This window comes from Mustela lutreola, chromosome 13 (genome assembly GCF_030435805.1).
Source record: "Mustela lutreola isolate mMusLut2 chromosome 13, mMusLut2.pri, whole genome shotgun sequence".
Lineage (NCBI taxonomy): Eukaryota > Metazoa > Chordata > Mammalia > Carnivora > Mustelidae > Mustela > Mustela lutreola.
In genome coordinates, this window is record NC_081302.1 from 81839855 (window position 1) to 81859573 (window position 19719).

A 19719-nucleotide genomic window follows, 5' to 3' on the forward strand; every position below is an offset into this window, starting at 1 on the left:
TAGTGCCGAAAGCAGACGCCCAGCTGACTGAGTCACCCAGGTGCCCCTGTGAGAAGACTTTTAATTAAAACTTTAAATATTTTATTTGTTACAGGTCTTCTGTTTTCCCTGAGTCTGTTTTTAATACTTTTGTGTCTTTTGAGGAGATTGTAGATTTCATGTCATTGGATTTTTTGGCATAATGTCATTCACAACATTCCTTTATTGTCCATCCTTTAGTGAGTTTAGAACTGTAGTGAGAATCCTCTTTCAGTTTTTCATCTCATTTGTAACTTGTGCATTTGTAATTAACCAATTTACCTAGAAGTTTATGTGTAATTGGTATCTGACAGGAGCCAGCTTCTGATTTCATTGGTTTTTCTCTTTAGTGTGTCTGTTGCTGTTGCATTGATTTCCACTGTTTATTATTCCACCTCTATTATTTCTTTCTTTCTACTTGCTATGGATGTAATTTGCTCTTTTTCTACTACCTTAAGAAAGAAGTTTATATCATTGGATTTATTCCTTTCTTCTTCTCTGATATAAGTAATGCTATACATTTTCCTCTAATCCTTGTTTTCACTGTATTGCACAAATTTTGATATACTATGTTTACAATTTTGTTCAATTCAAAATATTTTCTTTTTTTTTTTAAGATATTATTCATTTGACAGACAGAGATCACAAGTAGGCAGAGAGGCAGGCAGAGAGAGAGGGGGAAGCAGGCTCCCTGCTGAGCAGAGAGCCAGATTCAGGGCTCAATCCCAGGACCCCGGGATCATGACCTTAGCCGAAGGCAGAGGCTTTAACCCACTGAGCCACTCAGGCATCCTCAAAATATTTTCTAATTTCTCTTCTGACTTCTTTTTTTCCCTCAAAGGTTATTTAGAAGTCTGCTCAATTTCCAAGTATTTGAGGATTTTCCAGGGAGCTTTTTGTTGTTGACTTCCAGTTTAATTATGTTGTGGTCTGAGAATATACTCTAAGCAATCCCATTATGTTTGTATTTATTGAGACATGTTTTATGGCTCAAGATATTCTGTATTGGTGAGTATTCCACGTGCATTTGAAAAGAAGGTATTGCCATGCGGCATGTTCTATGAATACCAATTCGGTCAAGTTGGTTGATGATGTTGTTCAGGCTTTATCTGTCATTATTGATTCTCTGCCTCCTTTCTCAGTGTTGCTGGAATTTTCTCTATACTGATTTTCCATCTACGTAAACTGTCATTAACTGAGAAAGTATGGTTTCTTCTCTAGCTGAAATTATGGATGTGTCTATTTCTTCTTTCCTTTCTGTCGATATTTGATGTGTTGGGACTCTGTTATTAGGTTCATATATAGTTGTAGATGTTCTACAGTCCTGATTTTTTATCTTTGTATCGTTTTGAAATTCTTTGTCTCTAGTAAAACTCCTTCCTTAAGATGGATTTTTCCATAGCAATATAGCTCCTTGGACTTTCTCATGCTGACTGTTTCCATGATATGTCTTTTTCTGTTCTTCTACTTTCAACCCATTTGCATATTTGCATTTAAAAACATCTTTTGTAGACAGCATATAGGTTGGTTTTGTTTTTATATTCCATCTGCCAATCTGTCTTTTGATTGGAATGTTTAATCCACTTAGATTTAATTCTTGATATGAATTATTTTAAGTCTACCATTTTTTGATTTGTCATCTCTCTCTCTCTTTTAAATTACTCTATCCTGCTTTTTTTATCTTGCTTTTTATGTATTAAACATTTTTTTTCAGTATACTGTGTAATTAATTTCTTGGCTTTTAAGGTATTTCACTAGTTTTTAAAAAGCATAGTTTTTAGTGGTTGCTCTAGGATGGCAATATTTGTTTCTTAAATGTCATTTTCAGTCATTTGCTGTTAATATATAGAAATAAAATGACTACTACATATGATCTTTTATTCCTCGTGATATTTTGGAAATTTTTTGCATTCTTTCTCACCATACAGTCTTCTTAGATTTTATCTTTATTGAGCACGTGTGTTGTGGTCAGTGTTTGTGTGGGATGCTATAATTTTCAAGGGTCATATGCCCTTTTAAATAACTATATATATATTTATTTCCAAAAAACACATTCTTAATTTTTTTTAGGGCAAAATTTTCCAGTTTTCCTCATTGTGTAGCAGCCTTCATTTGTAATTCATCCACAGAAACGCTTCCCACTCTCACAATCTGTCAACATCAGCTAAGCTTATAGAAGCTTTACCTTGTAATGGAGATTTAATCTCCCTATCAGATAACAATTTGAAGCAGATGGCCTTAATTATCAACAATGGGGAGCTGAACCCATCAATTAGTGCCCACAATTCTGGCCTAGGATATTGTCAGTATGTTGACGAGTGAATAGGACAAAGAAGACATTTTATATCTTAATTCTACTTTATGTTGTATAAAAGAAACAAGATCACAGCAAACATATGAGGAATTTAAAATACGAAGCATGGGGCTCCTGGGTGGCTCAGTGGGTTAAAGCCTCTGTCTTCGGCTCAGGTCAGATCTCAGGATCCTGAGATCGGGTCCCGCATAGGGCTCTCTGCTCAGCGGGGAGCCTGCTACACCTTATCTCTTTCCTGCCTCTCTGCCTACTTGTGATCTCTGTCTCTCTCTGTCAAATAAATAAATAATCATTAAAAATAAATAAATAAATAAAATACGAAGCACGTGTGTGTGTGCGCAAAAAGATGTTTATTACAATACTATTTGCAATTGTGAGAAATAGATACAGCTTAAATGTTCACTGAAGATATGGTTAAATATATTATGATATAAAATATGAAGCTTTTTCAACTGAGAAGATATTAGTAGTGATATGCAAAAGTCTGGTAAAATCCATTAGTCATCTATATTTTTTTAAGTTTTTCACTTTGTAAATATTTTTTTAAAGATTTCATTTATTTATTGGACAGAGAGGGAGATCACAAGTAGGCAGAGCAGTAGGCAGAGATAGAGGGGGAAGCAGGCTCCCTGCTGAGCAGAGAGCCTGAGGTGGGGCTCAATCCCAGGACCCTGAGATCATGACCTGAGCCGAAGGCAGAGGCTTAACCCATTGAGCTACCCAGGTGCCCCACTTTTTAAATTTTTTAAAAGATTTTATTTATATATATTTGAGACGGAGAGAGAGAGAGCATGAGAAGGGGAAAGGGGCAGAGAGAGAGAGAGAGAGAGAGAGAGAAGCAGGCACCCCACTGAGCAGGGAGACTAATGTGGGTCTCCATCCCAGGACCCTGAGATCATGACCTGAATTGAAGGCAGACGCTTAACTGACTGAGCCACCCAGGTGCCCCAGCCATCCATTTAGACATGATTACTACTCAGCAATAAAATGGAGCAAACTCCTAATATACAATATAGATGAAACTCAGAAATACTATGCTCAGCAAAATAAGCCAGGCACAAGGGAACACGTACTGTAGGATTCCATTTTTGTAAAGAATCCACGTACTGTAAGATTCCATTTTTTGTCCACATCAGTCAACACTAATCTACAGGGACAGAAACCATGAAGGAGAGCCATGAGGGAACGTTCTAAGGTGAGAGAAATTCTCTCTATTTATTATAGTGGCAGTTACACAGGTGTATACATTTGTCAAACTGACCCAACTACATTTAAGATTTGTGTGTCTTACTGTATGTGATATACCTTAGTTTTTAAAACAAGTGATCACTGTATTAACTCAGTTCCCTTAAGACTTTATCAAGGAATTTTACATTTGCTAAGGGAGTGCTTTCATAAGAGCAAGCTTTTCTTCAGAGAGAAATTTTTGCTCTATGTATCTTACCTCTACTAATATACGGAGAGGTCATGAAAAATGTACAAGCTTAGAGATAAACCAGTTTCAACCAGCTATGTGAATTTGGCCAACTTAAGTTATACCCCAGACAGTAGTTTTCTTGAATGTAAATTGGAGATAATGAACAAGACATTGTTGGGTTGCTGTGTGGACTTGGAGCTGTTGTGTCATATTAAGGGCCTAGCAGCACATGGTTGGTGATCAGTAAATGGTAGTTAGTCCCATGTACAGTAAGGGGAACACATACACTATGTTGTTCTTAACCTTATGAGGGTAGAGTCTTGGCTCTAAAGAGTTTTGTCTTATGTCTGGAGTACTCGTACAGAGATATTAGTATTCCATAGACTCATGCATGTTGTCTTCTTAGAATGGGATGGTGCCTCTTTTTGTAGGGCTTGGCAGAATGTGGGAACGGAAACTTCTCTCTCCCGAACTTTTTCAAAAGTCTCATGGGTCTACTCGCAACTTGCATGACCGCTCTCCACACTGTGCTGGACTGTTCCTTGAGAATACCTCCCTCTCCTACCCCAGTCCTCTTCAAAGAGTTCAAGCTAAGAGGGTAACTCTGTAACCTTGTCTACTCAGTGCTCTCTGCCTGCCTACCTCTCCCGGGTCACTGTCTTCTCAACCATAAAATTCTTATAATTTATGTACATGAATGCTGTAACATTTACAAAAATGGCCACTAGCTGTTCCCAGATAAGCCCTGGCCCACCCCAAACCATCTGGAGACTTTAGAAAGCCCCAAACAATATGTTCTAACAGTCCCGGTGACCATGAATTTCATGAGGGCTTCCCTTCCAAACATAGTTAGCCAATACTCAGTCCGTTGATCCTGCTTTGCCTGTTCGTTCCCATGGAAACCACAAGAAAGACCCCTTCCCACAGCTGGCTCTCTCCCTCGGCCTTGCCTCCAACCCCACGGCTTCCCCTTAGTGGTTCTGCCTAGTGTGGCAAGAAGATAGGGCACCCTGAATGCATTCATGCATAAAATTCTTTCTCGTCTCTTGCCTTGCAGTCTGGCCTCATCATACCCATCTCCCCAAGATAATACAGTTAAAGCACCAACTTCCTTGGAGACTTGGTAGAAGCTACAGGCCTTGGGGCGCCTGGGTGGCTCAGTGGTTAAAGCCTCTGCCTTCTGCTCAGGTCATGATCTCAGGGTCCTGGGAAGGAGTCCCACAATGGGCTCTCTGCTCAATAGGGAGCCTGCTTCCACTTCTCTCTCTCTGCCTGCCTCTCTGCCCACTTGTGACCTCTGTCTGTCAAATAAATAAATAAAATCTTAAAAAAAAAAAAAAAGTAGCTGCAGGCCTTGTCATGAGCACTCCCCACCCTCCCCCATCCTCCCCAACCCACCCCCCCTTTAGCAGGGAAAGCCTCAGCTTCCCGTGCTTCCTAGGGGAGCCACACTTACCCAGGGAAGAGTTTCCCAAGTCCCTGCTCCGCCCAAACCACCTGCCCAGATCCCACAGGCACCATGTCCCCTCCCTCACGGCACTTCCCACCAGTGTGATTTCATAGTCATTGGTGTGACTAATTAAGGAATCTATCTTTTCCAGCAAACTGTAAGCTCCAAAAAGACAGAAACCACATTTCTTTCTGCTCTGGGTTGTGTGGACAACCCCAAACTGTGTAGACCTTGTGCACACCACTCTTTACCTACTTGCTGAGTGACAGACAGCTCCTGAGCCTTTGATCCCCAATGTTTGGGGCATGAAAAAGATCAAGGACCTTTGCGTGAAGGTGTCATTGCTCATTTATAGAAGAGATCGTATGAGAACCTAAAGGCAGATAAAAGAATTTTTAAAGGTAAATGAACATTTATCTGCCCCAGAAAGACTAAATGGGTAAAGGAATTAGGTTTAAAGAGATCTAAACATTTTAAACTCTTTCCTTCTCAGTTCTTCTCTTTCTCAATCTCTTTCCCCATTCCAATCCCGCTTTTCCATGTGCATGCCATGGGCACACAAACATACTACTTTTTTTTTTTTTTAAGATTTTATTTTTAAGTAATCTCTATACCTCATGTGGGGCTCAAACTCACAACCCCAAGATCAAGAGTCGCACACTCCACTGACTGAGCCAGCTAGAGGCCCTACAAATATACTACTTCTTTGGAATGGAGTGGAGGGGAGGGACAGAGGGCGAGAGAGAATCTTAAGCAGACTCCAGGCCAGTGCAGCCTGATGCAGCCCTCCATCCCACAACCCTGAGATCATGACCTAGCCAGAATCAAGTCAGATGTTTAACCAACTGAGTCACCAAGTGCCCCAACATTCTACTTTCCATACATTTTTTTTTTCCTATACAGGTAGCCAGTAATCTGGTCCTGTGGATGACCAACATTCTCCCATTTGTCACTTACGATGCTTTCAAGAAAACCTTTCCTTTTTAAATTCTCTTGGTAGATATGACCCAAGAAAAACTAAAGTCATGGAATTATGTTACATATATTAAGTCTCAGATGGAGTTAGTTTTTACTCTTTCTTGAAATGAGATCTTACACCATTAAGTTTGGATTTAAAAAAATTCAAATTAAAAAAAAAACACTCATAACTTGGTAAGAGTCGTATCATATACTATATTGTCTGGAGACATTTTTATGGGCTCTTATAGGTCTTAAGACCTCATTAAAATCTTATGAAAATTATAGGCTCTCTGGTTAAAATACACTGACACCCATTCTCAAAAATTTTGTTTACAGCTCTAGGAAGGTCACAAAACTGAAGTTCATTCATTAAAAACAAAGACCCCATGGTAAAATTTCCTATTCTTTTTTTTTTTTTTTTTACAGACAGATCATAAGTAGGCAGAGAGGCAGGCAGAGAGGAGGAAGCAGGATGCCTGCTGAGCAGAGAGGCCGATGCAGGGCTCAATCCTAGGACCCTGAGATCATGACCTGAGCCAAAGGCAGAGGCTTTAACCCACTGAGCCACGCAGGTGCCCCTAAAATTCCCTATTCAAAAGTGAACTAAATCTTACCAAGGAATATAATTACAAACTCTCAATTTTGCAAGCATTATCTCAATAAAACTAGCATTCAAACATGAACATTTTGTAACAGTGCTAAGAGTACTTGGCAAATGTCTTTCACATACACATATAGCACTCAGAGTAGTGCAGGGCACATGGTAAGTAAGCAGCTGCATGTTTGTTTGGACCACCCCCTGAGCTGATACCAGCAACAGTAATGAGGACCATCGTCACCATGACTGCGGGTCCTTCTGTGCCAGTCCCTGTGCTAAGCACTTTATAAATATCGTTAGTAACCCGTGGAACAATCTGGTAAAGTGGGGATTTTAAATTAGTTTTTATTTTTATCAAAGTAATGTATGCACATAGCTTAAAAATTCAAATGTGAAAGGCTCAAAACAAAATAAAACCATTTCCTGCTTTTGCTTTTCCCCATTGCCATCATCTGCCCTTTTCAGAGGCGACTTTTAACTCTTTGAGATGTTTGTTCTGACATTTAAACATGCCCAGAGTTCCAAACAACATATGTATATTGGCTTTTTGAATCAATGTCAACACGACTTTTTTACTTTCTATACTTCTAATTCACCATCATGTTCTGCCTTTTCTTCTCCTTTCACTCAAAATAATTACAACTATTTAATTTATTTTTTATTTTTTAAGATTTTATTTTCAAGTAATCTCTACACCCAACATGGGGCTTGAACTTACGACACAGAGATCAAGAGTTGCATGTTCTACCAACTAAGCCAGCCTAGTCAAAATAGTTATAATTTTAAATTAAATCTATGTTTACTGTCCACATTTTTCTGCTTACGCAACTATTAATCACAGTTAAATATTTAGTGTACTGTGATGGTTTCCTTCCTTACTTTTTGTTTTCTGGAAGTCAGTAATTCCCTGGCTTATCAATCAATTACCGACTTCCTCCTATTCTCCAATAGCATCTCCCAGCACTAACGAATTCCAGGGTTCCTCAGCCACCACCCTCCTTAGGGGCTCTCTCCTCCTGTAGGGGTGACGGCTGTCCAGTGTGTTGTAGCAGGCATCTAGCTTTTTTTGCCCTTCTCCTCCATGAATTCCCTACTCCGTAGATCTCATGTCTACCTCTGTCTTGCTTCAATCTTTTGTTTTGCAGGAGTTTATCCTCCAGTAGTTCACTCATTAAAAGTTGGCACAGAGGCAGGCACTGTGCTGAGTGCCCCCAGGCTCCATCTTTGAGGCCTGCCGGTGCCCCAGGGATCAATTGTCATCCTGCATCAGCCCTCGCTTTGCTGCTCTTCTCCTTGGATCCCCTGTCTTCCATCTCATTTTTCTCTCTTTTCCAGTTTATTTCGAGTAGAAGGCATCCTTAAGATACCTGCTGTATGTACCTATCTTAGAAAAAGGCACAATGACCAAAGGAATGGCCTCAAGTCTTAAGCTGGGAAGTGCTGGCTGGATTTTTGCTGACCTATGTGCCTGCTCCCTCTGTGGCTTCACAAGGAGTAGGCGAGAGGGTGACAGGGCATCTCAGTCTACCATGAGTAGAGATGAATGGCCCCTGTCCAGGTCCCCGGACAGCGGGAGGGGAACCTGGGCATTTGGGGTGGGTGCCCAGGCTCTGGGAGATCTTATCTGATTTGGAAAACAGATTACAGTAGAATCCAGTTTCAATGCTCAGACTTAGACTCGTCAGGTCCAAAACTGAGCATGTCTTAGTGTTGTGCTTTGGATCAGCCCACAGCGTTGACTTTCCCTCTTATTGTGCTGGCCTCTGGGTTCATCATTGTTATGGGTCTCTGGAGGGTAACCAACACTACTTCTGTGTAACTTTATTTTTTAAAGGAACACAGCTGAAGAAAGGGGTAAGAAACTGACATCCAAGTGACTAAAAAAACAAAGGAACAAGGGTTTAACTGAAAATGTAGGGTTAACTGAAAATCAAGGGTTTAATAAAAATGTAGGCATTCTATCATCCACTATATGTCTACTATTATAATCTTGTTTATTTACATCTAGCCACATTAGCATATTTTTCTCTTATAATTTTTATGACCATGTATATGCAAATGCGGCTTACCTCAACCAGGACATTTAAAGAAAAAAAAATGACAAATGGGGTTTGCAACAATTTAATTTAGCCAGTTAGTGGTGCCTGGGTGACTCAGTAGGTTAAGTGTCTGCCTTCGGCTCAGGTCATGATCCCAGTGTCCTGGGATCAAGCCCTGAGTCCAGTTCCCTCTGCTTAGCCAGGAGTCTGCATCTCTCTCTACCTCTGCCCCTCCCCACAATCATGTTCTCTCCCTCTCTCAAATAAATCAATAAAATCTTAAAAAAATAATTTAGCCATTGCATATATCCCATTTAGCCGTGATTTTTAGAGAAATATGATTTGGCTTTCCTTATTACCCTAATGTGTATGTGTATATATGTGTTTATCTCTTATATAATTTATCTGTTCTCTGACTGTTTTTCAATTAAGGATGAATTTGAGAGGAATTTTGCCCAGTGTCAAAATACAGATTATTTTAGAAACTTAAATGAAAAGATCCAGTAACTTCTTTATGGGGGCACAATAACCCTCTTGTTCTCAACAAAATCTTGGAATAGATTGGAAACATTGGAATACTCTATTTGAAAGTGGCATGGTCAGAAAAATCTAGAATGTTGGGCTGCACCCATCCTCCCAAAGCAGCAGCAGCAGCCAAGTCTATTGCAGGTCACTTCCCATTCTTCTGTCTCTGAATTCCTGCCACATTTCCTATTTGTACTTGTAATAGTACTATGTGTGTGTGTGTGTGTGTGTGTGTGTGTGTGTGTATTTGCATAAAGGCTTATTATCCCAAGCTTTGTCCTTAACAAATGTTATCTCGGGCACCTGGGTGGCTCAGTGGGTTAAGCCTCTGCCTTCTGCTCAGGTCATGATCTCAGGGTCCTGGGATGGAGCCCTGCATTGGGCTCTCTGCTCAGCAGGGAGCCTGCTTCCCCCTCTCTCTCTCTACCTGCCTCTCTGCCTCCTTGTGATTGCTCTCTCTGTCAAATAAATAAATAAAATCTTCCAAAACAAAAACAAAAGCGAATGTTATCTCATCCGAACCCCAGAACACTGTGAAATAGATCCAACATTATTCTCATTTCGCAGAAAAGGAAACCAGCGCGCACAGGGGCTAGAAACTTGCTCAGGGCCACACACAGCTGGTGAGATGCAGGAGGCAAGGAAGGCCGCCCCATACAGGCTTTCTTATCATGCTCTCTTCTTTCAGAGCCCCCTCTCCAATTTCCACCTGCTCAAATCTAATCTCATCTTTCGTGGCATAATTCAAATCCTTGGAAAAACATCTGTGGAAGGTCTTTTTTCTGCATTTTCTTAACAATTACATGGACATATTTCTCTTTTCATGCAGCCATTCAAAGTCCATGTACTAAATGCCTTTGTATATATCAGATCTGTGCCCCCTCGGGAATTCCTCCCCTCAAGCAGTTCAGCCTGGGGAGTAGGGAGGCACATAGGTGAACCGACATGCCATTAAACAGTGAAGTTAGTGCCACGAGGGAGCAAGGCCAGAGATGCTCAGTTGAGCAGGAGATCCTGGGCTGGGAGGTCAGAGGCTGCTTCCTGGTAGTGGTCCTAAAGGTCACCCAACCCAGTAGTTGGGGGAGCTAGAGAGTTTTCTTGACAGAGGGTTGGCAGTGTAACTGTAAATTTCCATGAAATTGTTTCATGAGAGAAACTGTAGTGAGCTCAGCATATTGGAAGTTCAGAGTGACACCCTAAGGGATGCATTCACTGCACAGGACAGCGGTGGGCTGGCTGGGGTTTGATTCACACCACGGCGCATTTAGCATCACTGAAGCTTTACTCAGGGTGAAGATCTCCCAAGCGCAAGAAGCCAGGGTCATTCAGGACTCTTCTTGGTGGAGAACCAGACGGGAAGGGGACTCCCTGCTATGGGAGAAGGACAGTTTAGGATACAAGCTGTCAGGGATTTCTGGCTGGGGGCGAGGAAGAGTGTGCCCTGTTTCTCACTGGCCACTTCAGTCTATCAGCTGGACTTGTGCCCTTCTTCATCCGAATCCATTTCCTCCCCCTCCCTGGGACTCAGGTGTGGCTTTGAGGCTGTCTACATCAGGGAATGCCGTTTGCATGAAGTAGCAGACATGACGTCTTTCCAGCCTCCCCTCAGCCTCTCTCCGCCCTCAGCCTTTGTTTCCCTGTGGTCTGGGCTGGGGTGGGAAGTGCTGTGAGAACAGTAGTAACCACTGTGCCTCTCCTCACACCGCTCCTGAAAGTCAGGGGACCTCAGAGCTGCAAGGAGGTGAGATCTTGGCAGCAGGTCCACAGCTGTGTGCTTGCTCATTCCAGAACATGGCAAGTCTGAATTTGATCTGCAAATCACAACACTCAAAGCTGTTGAATTTTTCTCCATTTCACATCCTTGTCTTCTCTCTATGACATTTATTGCTCCTGAATCCATTATCAAATGCAACTTCCTTGAACAATGAGTCATCTCAGATGACTTAACACAGGGATCAGGATCTGGCACAATTTTCTTTCTTTCTTTCTCCCCCCTCCACCCTTTAAAAAAAAAAAAAAAAAAAAAAAGGTTTTATTTATTTATTTGACAGAGAGAGACAGTGAGAGAGGAAACACAAGCAGGGGGTCATGGGAGAGGGAGAAGCAGGCTTCCCGAGGCAGGGCTCAATCCCAGGACCCTGGATCGTGACCTGAGCTTAATGACTGAGCCACCCAGGTGCTCCAAGCTGCACCGATTTTCAATCCAGTACTGAGACACAGAGAATCCTCGGTGGGTCCTATGTTCTGAGATCTTCTTTACGTCTACATTGTTGGTATTTTTCTTAACTAGTGACTGCAGCTGGAAAACAAAAGTAATGTCTGCTAGGTGCTCAACATCTTTCTTTCTGAACATCCTCTACATTCAAGGGGAATGGTCAGCGATGTTTAGCATCTTTCTCCTTCTAAATTCGTAAGGATTGAGGCTCAAGTCCCACATTTTGAAATTCAGAATTCATTCAATAAATATTTTCTGAGCAGTTATCAAGTCTTCTAGGAGTCAGAGATAGAACGAATGAAATTGACCAAAAAAGCTTGTTTTTCTGGGGCTTAATTATAGTGGGAGGGGAGACGCAATGAGCAAAGAGGTAAATTTATAATATGTCAAGTGGTTGTATGTCGGATGGAAATAGAAATATGAACATGTTGTGTGTAATTTAATGGACTAAAAGTGTCACGATTGCTAGTTAAATGGTATAAATCAATGTGTTTTACTTTACATTTTCACTGCTTTGTCTTTATTCAGGCCACAAACACTTTTTAACTGAATACGTATCCTTTTGTCCTCCTGAAAGACAAAGAGACAGGAGAGGATTTCTAATGTGTGATTTCTCAGCTTCCAGAAGGAGGCTTGCGGTGCCTCCACAGGTGCAGCTAGTAGCAGCAGCGGTCTCAAGGTAATAGTAAAAGTACTCCGTTGATGCTTCCCAGAGCTTTCTCTTGTCAGGGCTGCAGAGAACTTTCCGCATCCATGAACTGAAATCACAAACTTCAGAGCAGCCTCCGTTTTTCAAAAGTAGAAGTCAATTGCCAACACTATCCTGCTCGGCTGTAGGTGATCCTGGGATTTTTCTCACCAGCCTACAACTCGTATTTTTTAGATTGACTGAAACCTCTTACAAAAAACACATACCCTTAAAAAACAGTTAGCTGTCATGGACTGTATTCCTAAGTTATACATCCTGGGCAGGAGGTTTAGTATTTATGAAAGAATCTAGCCAACTTTAGATTCAGCACACCAAGAAGACAGACAGGTGCAAACATGCGCATGTGCGCACACACGATCAATTCTAGAGTGCTAGGTTCCCAACGTGTACAATTCGAGAGGATTTCAAAGGAAACTAATGTCAGTTCTACAGTGCATATTGCAAAATTACCTGTGAGATTGATATCTAAGAGCAAAGAAAGCCTGAGGGCACAATCTTAACTTTTTATAATGTGCCCGCAGTTGAAAGATTCTTCAATTTCAAGTCAAATGTCAAGAAAGCTCTAACAAATTGTACTTTTATTTTTAAAAATTTTTTTTTTTTTTTTAAGATTTTATTTAGGGATGCCTGGATGGCTCAGTCAGTGAAGCGTCTCCCTCAGCTCAGGTCATGATCCCAGGGTTCTGGGATCCAGTCCCATATTGGGCTCTTTGCTCAGCGGGAGCCAGCTTCTCTCTCTCTCTTGGCAGTTCTCTCTCTCTCTATCAAATAAATAAATGAAATCTTTAAAAAAAAAAATAAAGACTTTATTTATTAGAGAGCGAGCACGAGTAAGGGGGGAAGGGCAGAGGGAGAGGGAGAAGCAGAGCAGACTCCCTGCTTAGTGGGGAGCCCAACAAGGGGCATAGACTGTATATTTAAAAGGCCATGAGTCTAAAGAGGCTTCTATAAGGGGCCAGATAGAAAGATAAAGATTATTTGTTTAGAAAAACTAATAAAAAATAACAGAAGATCATTGAAATCTAAAATATCTGGACTGGAAGAGGCAGGCAATCTCCCAAGGCATTGCCTATTATTTTAGGAAGGCACTTTTCTTCATCGCTTCTACACACCTTGCTCTGACACTCCTACTTGTGTTCCAGCTATAGCGGCGGTTTCCCCAGTGTGTCTCCACTATTAGTCTATGAATTCCTTGAGAGCTAGAAGCTCCTTGCTTTCTCCCCAGACGTGCACAGAATCCAGCACACGGTTTGTGCTGAATCAATGCTTATTGAGCAAACGTGTGAATGAAGGGAGTAAGCAGAGTGCTGCATGAGTGTGCACTCCTGACATGTTAATGTCCTACAGACACAAGGGGAAAAAAAGGCTTTTTATATTCTACAGTGATCAAAAAGAAGACACCACTCATTATTTCCTAGAAGATGTAGAGGCTAAAAATAGAAACAGTGAAGAAAGGATTTAAATAAGCCAATGGCCGATGGTTCCACATGGATTATATGAAGGAAGCTAGAAAAGGAAAAGGTAAAACATGTCACAGAGGAGTGTGTATCCAGAGAGCTGAACAAAGATGATGGTGCCGGGTATGCAGAAGGTGTCCAATAAGACTCTTGTCACCTTCCCCTGTAGGTTACAGGGCACATAGGAGGGCCATTGCTGTAAAGATGCTTCTTTGGAAAGGCTGCGATTTCACATTGGTGAGGAGTGGGGGCTCTCAGAGGCTCTGGCTCTCGTGTGTAGTGAGGCACCCGCCTGCCTCCATGGAACTCAAACTAGTGAAATCCAGACAGATCTGAGCATGGTTTGGAGCAGCGGGCAGGGAGCTGGGGTGTGCTTCGCTGCCTCTCCATTTCTTCCACATCGGTCTCCCTGAGCACGACTCCTTTCTCCCCAGATGCCTTGAATCTGTCTGAATCTCCCCCCTGACCTGAGTCCCAACCCCACCCTATCAGTTCCTGGATGACCAACAGCTATGCTAGTTTTTCTGCTTTCAGCCATGTGACCGTTAATATGAGAGCCCTTACTAAAGGGTTTTTTCTTTTTTTCTTTTCTTTTCTCTCTCTCTCTCTTTCTTTCTTTCCTTCTTTTTAAAATCAAACCTCCAGCTCCTGGAGGGGGACAGTGGTCATTTCATCTCTGTACCCCACATCAGAGACCCCTTCCTAACTGGTGCCATGGTGTCTCTGATCTTCGGGGTCCCATTTCCCACGCTGGGATCTTCTCCCCGTTCTCCCATCCAGTGTCCTTGTCCAGGTCCCTCACTGTCTCTGTCCCCCTCCTCACCTCTTGTAGCTAGCAGGACTTCCACAAAGAAATCTGCCATTCCTCAGTAATCTCTCAACCTTACAAATGTGTCTCTTTATACTGAAATCCCAATTCACAAATTAAGACTGTTATGTGTATTATAATGGAATTCCTTGCTTTATAAAAGAATTCTTCAAAGAATTCTTCAAGTTGTTCTTTTATTTTTTTAAAGATTTTTTTTTATTTTAGAGGGAGGGGAGAGAGAGAGAGCACATGCGCATGAGCAGTGGGGAGGAAAGGGGCAGAGGGAGAGGGAGAGAAGCAGACTCTCTGTTGATCGAAGAGCCCAAAGGGGGGCCTGCATCTCACAACCCAGACATCATGACCTGAGCTGAAATCAAGAGTCTGATGCTTAACCAACTCAACTCCCCAAGTGCCCCACAAATTGTTGTTTAAAGTCGCATTTAAACAACTTAACTTACAGATCGTAGATGTATATATACATAGATATTCTCATTGTATTTTCATGTCCTTATGGACAATGGTTTTTAAAAAAAATTCCCATGTGCCTGGCATATTGCTTCATACCAAGTTACATGAAAAACAATTGCCAAGGGAATGAATGAACAAAAGCCAAAGCAAGGAAGAACAATTTGTTATGATTTCTTCAATAACCGAGAGAGCCATGTGTAGGGCTGGTCACAATGAATGCTTTTGGGGGAGATCTGACTAAGGGGTGAATTTACAAAGGAACCTTCTTGAATCATCTCATTTTTCCTCCTTCCGTATCTACCTGGTAGGCTGAGGGCCAGGAGGTATTTGTAAGTAGCAGCATATCATAAGGGGATTCTAATCAAGTTTGACATCAGTGCTTAATAACACTGTCAGATCTTGTCAGTTTCGTTTATGAGCCTATTTCTCAGGGGTACACGATGAAAATGATTAAAAGTGACTTTAATTAGGATCCCAAGGTGAAATGCTTGTTTGATGCCTAGAAGAATTGAGAACAGTAGACATTCTTGAGTCTTTATTACCACCCTCCCCTGGATTTTCTTTCATTTAATTCAAGTCCCAATATTGCACTAGAGGAATTTGTGGGAATAACATTACATTTGGAAATTGGAGAGATTGTAAAGCATGTATTTGGTTTGGTATGTGGCTTAGAATAAAAAACTATCCCCATAACTAGCCCAACAGTATTTGTGTATAAACTTGGGAATCCAGGAAGGGGACACAATGCATTTCTGTGTATTTCAGATGCAGAAGAAATTCTCATCCAAATTAATTAACCTCCCATTATCCCAGAAGCTGAGAAAAGACCAAGAGTGGTAACTGAGCTCAATCTTGCAGATGACAATATCTAACAACGTACTGTATCCATAACAAGATTCAAGGTCTCCAGATAAGTAAACAAATATTTTGCTGTATTTAGTAGATACTGGTAGGAAGTATCATTAGCGTCGGGCCATCATGTGTGAGCTACTTACTTGAGATCTACTTGGCACCTGCATTAACCCTTATCTTTCCTGGAGACCTAGGCATTGCTGATTCATGCTGCTAGGCCATAAGGCCGCTGTTGATCGTGCCTGGCCTCCCCCACTACCCTCTCCTTTTCCTCCACTTCAGGCTCTTCCTGATCCTTGGTGTGAAGGCCAGTCTCCAATCTAGAAACACTGTCTAAATGCTTTCACAGACAAATTTATGGCCAGCATCAGGTATGTTTCTCAGGGAGTGCTCAAAGTAGGCCTACAACAGAGATGGGGAAATACCCACCTAAGAAAACAGCAGCCAAAGTCATTCACAGGAATAAACAAGAAGGACGAGTCAGCAAATGAGTTAACAAGTACTTACTGCTCCAGGATGTCGGGCATCGGATTAGACTGGAACCAGGGGCAATGGACATACTTGTCTATCCCTGGGTCTCTAAAGTGATTTTATTTACTCTCAGAAGTGAATACAGTGCTAATGAAAACCAGGGACACACTTACACATACTCACACAGATGTATTTCATTCTTCTCTTATCATCAAGAAACAAGACAGTCAACGTTCTAAAAGTGCACAAAACAAATATGTATGATGTAAAAAAATAATTACAATTCTATAAAAGTAATTACAGTTGTTTGCCTCCTGGAAACTTCTAGATGTCGCACCTATCTGGCTCAGTGGGTTAAGCATCTGCTTTATGCTCAGGTTATGATCCCGCGGTCCTGGGAGCAAGCCCTGAGTTGGATTCTCTGCTCAGAGGGAAATCTGCTTCTTCTTCTCCCTTTGGCCCTGTGCTCTCTTTCTCTCTCAAATAAATAAATAAATAATTTTAAAAAAATAATATAGTTTTCATGAACTACATCATGTCTTTTTGCTTATTTTAGAAGGGCTGAAGATCCATTTTTGTATGGTTTGCTTACATTGCTTTCAGAGTTAGTTCTAAAAGGGTCTTGATGAAAACAGATATAAATGTATGAATTTACACAGATTTAAATATACGAATGCCTGTTCATCTTTCTTTTCTGTTCTCATTTCCTCTGTGTTATATTTTCCTCATCTGCCTGTTTTTAATTCTCTTTCTTGTTCTATTGGACTGGATGTATTTATATGTGCCACCTAAGTTTCTTTCCGACCAAAGCATGATTTTCATAAAACAATAAACACACTTATTCAGAACATGGGAACAACTAACATGAGTGTTCCCAAAAGTTTAAAGTAAAAATGGATTTCAACATATATACCCGAAAATAATGCTTTAAATAACATCTTTCCCATAAAACTAAGGATGAATGCTTATTGAAGTGAACCACAGATGCAACATGAAATCTAGAAAAGAAGGAAGCAAATTAAATTCTTTCTCAGTCTAACTGGAACAATCAAGAGGTTTATTCTTAGATCAGCACACGTTAATTTAAATAGAACCCTTACTCTGGGCAACTTTATCCTCCAAACTCTTTTCATTGACCTCTGATGTCATTTTTCTTCTTTCCCTGATGCGTCCGATGCCCACCTATTTTTATGCATTTTAAAGCACTATTCCATATGGAGGAATTGCTCTAAAACCTGCCTTCAGAACCTTGGAATATTTCCATGGTTTCTCCTCCTTAATCAGAAGACCTATTTCTAGGCATTGGGCTATGACAATGTCTGGTGTAAAGACATCTGGGTGTCTTCCTTTCATGTCTTACGTTTGGGAACTAGGTGATGAGTGGAATTGTTTTGTGGGGAAGAGATACCCCACAGAAGGACTGAGCAGGGCCCTCTGGGAAGCAGTTTGCTGGAGTTCCCAAAGGTAGGGTCTCCTCTGCTCTACCCACTACTGCCCAAAGGGTGGCCCAGGTGGGCCTCCAGCAGCGTGTTTCTCCCTGGCACCTTTGAGGGGTTGGGTGGAAGGCAACTTGGGTGCAGCTCTTCTCACTAAATCACTTTGCCGTGACCCTGGACATATACATCCAGCTGGCTCCCAGGAGCTAGAAGATGTACCTCCCTCTCATTTTTGTGTAAGAAAATAATCAAGTATTATTGTTTCTCTGTTATTTTGTTTAAAGATTTTATTTATTTATTTGACAGAGAGACACAGAAAGAGAGGGGACACAAGCAGGGGGAGTGGGAGAGGGAGAACCAGGCTTCCTGCTGAGCAGGGAGCCTGACTTGGGGCTCTATCCCAAGTCCCTGGGATCATGACCCGAGCCGAAGGCAGACACTTAACCGACTGAGCCACCCAGGCACCCCTACTTTGTTATTTTTTTAATTTTTTATTTGAATTCCAGTTAGTTAACATATGGTGTAGTATTAGTTTCAGGTGTACAACACAGTGGTTCGATATTTCCCATACAACACCCGGTGCTCATCACAAGTGCCCTCCTTACTCCCCAGCACCTGTTTCCCCCGGCCCACTGCCATCTCCTCTCTGGTGACCACCAGTGACCATAGTTAAGAGTTTGTTTCTCAGTTTGCAACTCTGTCTTTTTTGTTTTTTTTCTCTTTGTTCATTTGTTTTGTTTCTTATATTCCACATGTGAGTGAAATCATCTGGTATTTGTCTTTCTCTGACTGGCTTATTTTGCTTAGCATAATATGTTCCTGCTCCATTCATGTCGTTATAAATGGAAAGATTTTTTCCTTTATGGCCAAATAATATTCCATTGTATATATATGTACATCACATCTTCTTCTTCTTTTTAAGGATTTTATTTATTTATTTGATAGAGATCACAAGTAATCAGAGAGGCAGGCAGAGAGAGAGGAGGAAGCAGGCTCCCTGCTGAGCAGAGAGCCTGATACGGGGCTCAATTCCAGGACCCTGAGACCATGACCCAAGCTCAAGGCAGAGGCTTTAACCCACTGAGCCAACCAGGCGCCCCTACATCACATCTTCTTTATCCATACCTCAGTCAATAGCACTTGGGCTGTTTTCATAGTTCGGCTCTTGTACTTAACGCTGCTGTAAAACATCAGGGTGCATGTCTCTCTTTGAATTAATATTTTTGTATTCCTTAGATAAACACTTAGCAGTCCAATTGCTAGGTCATGGGGTAGTTCTATTTTTAACTTTTTGAGGAACCTCCATACTGTTCTCTGGAGCCACCGCACCAGTTTGCCTTCCCACCAACAGTCCCGCAATTCTATTACTAGAGAAATGGCAAACGAGGAGAGTCTTTGCCTTTTGCTTTACAGTGGTTTGTTGCTGCCCAGAGTAGCACATGCTGTGAAGGAGACATGGGCTGTAGGCTTTAGCAGGGCTTTGTGCTGTGAGCTGTTGGCAAGGAAATTGACCTCGTGCATTGTCTTTTGACTCTGTACAATGGTTGGTGGTAGCTATGACCAAGAGATAATATAGGTAGAGGGCTAACAGGGTGCTTTGGTAACCGTTAGCCTTCCTGCACTCACATCCTACTTCCTTTTGTAGGGAAAGAATTAATTACAAATGAGTAGCAAGAGTTAGAAAGCGACATTAGTCCTTTAATCAGGCAACCACAGCTTTCAAAGGATATGCCACAGGGCTATCCTCCTGAAGGCTAGTGGCTCCAGCGAGGAATTATTATAATAGCTAGCCCTGCGATTTTTGTACACTATCTCATTTGATATTCTTAGCAACCCCTGAGGTGGTATGAGTACCCATGTTTACAACTGTGGAGACCAGAGTCAGATGAAGTGTCCTGCGCAGCTGATGCATTTAGAGCTTAGGCTGACATCAGCATGTGCTTGCTGACCATCAGCAGCACTGTCAGACCCTCTGAACCTTT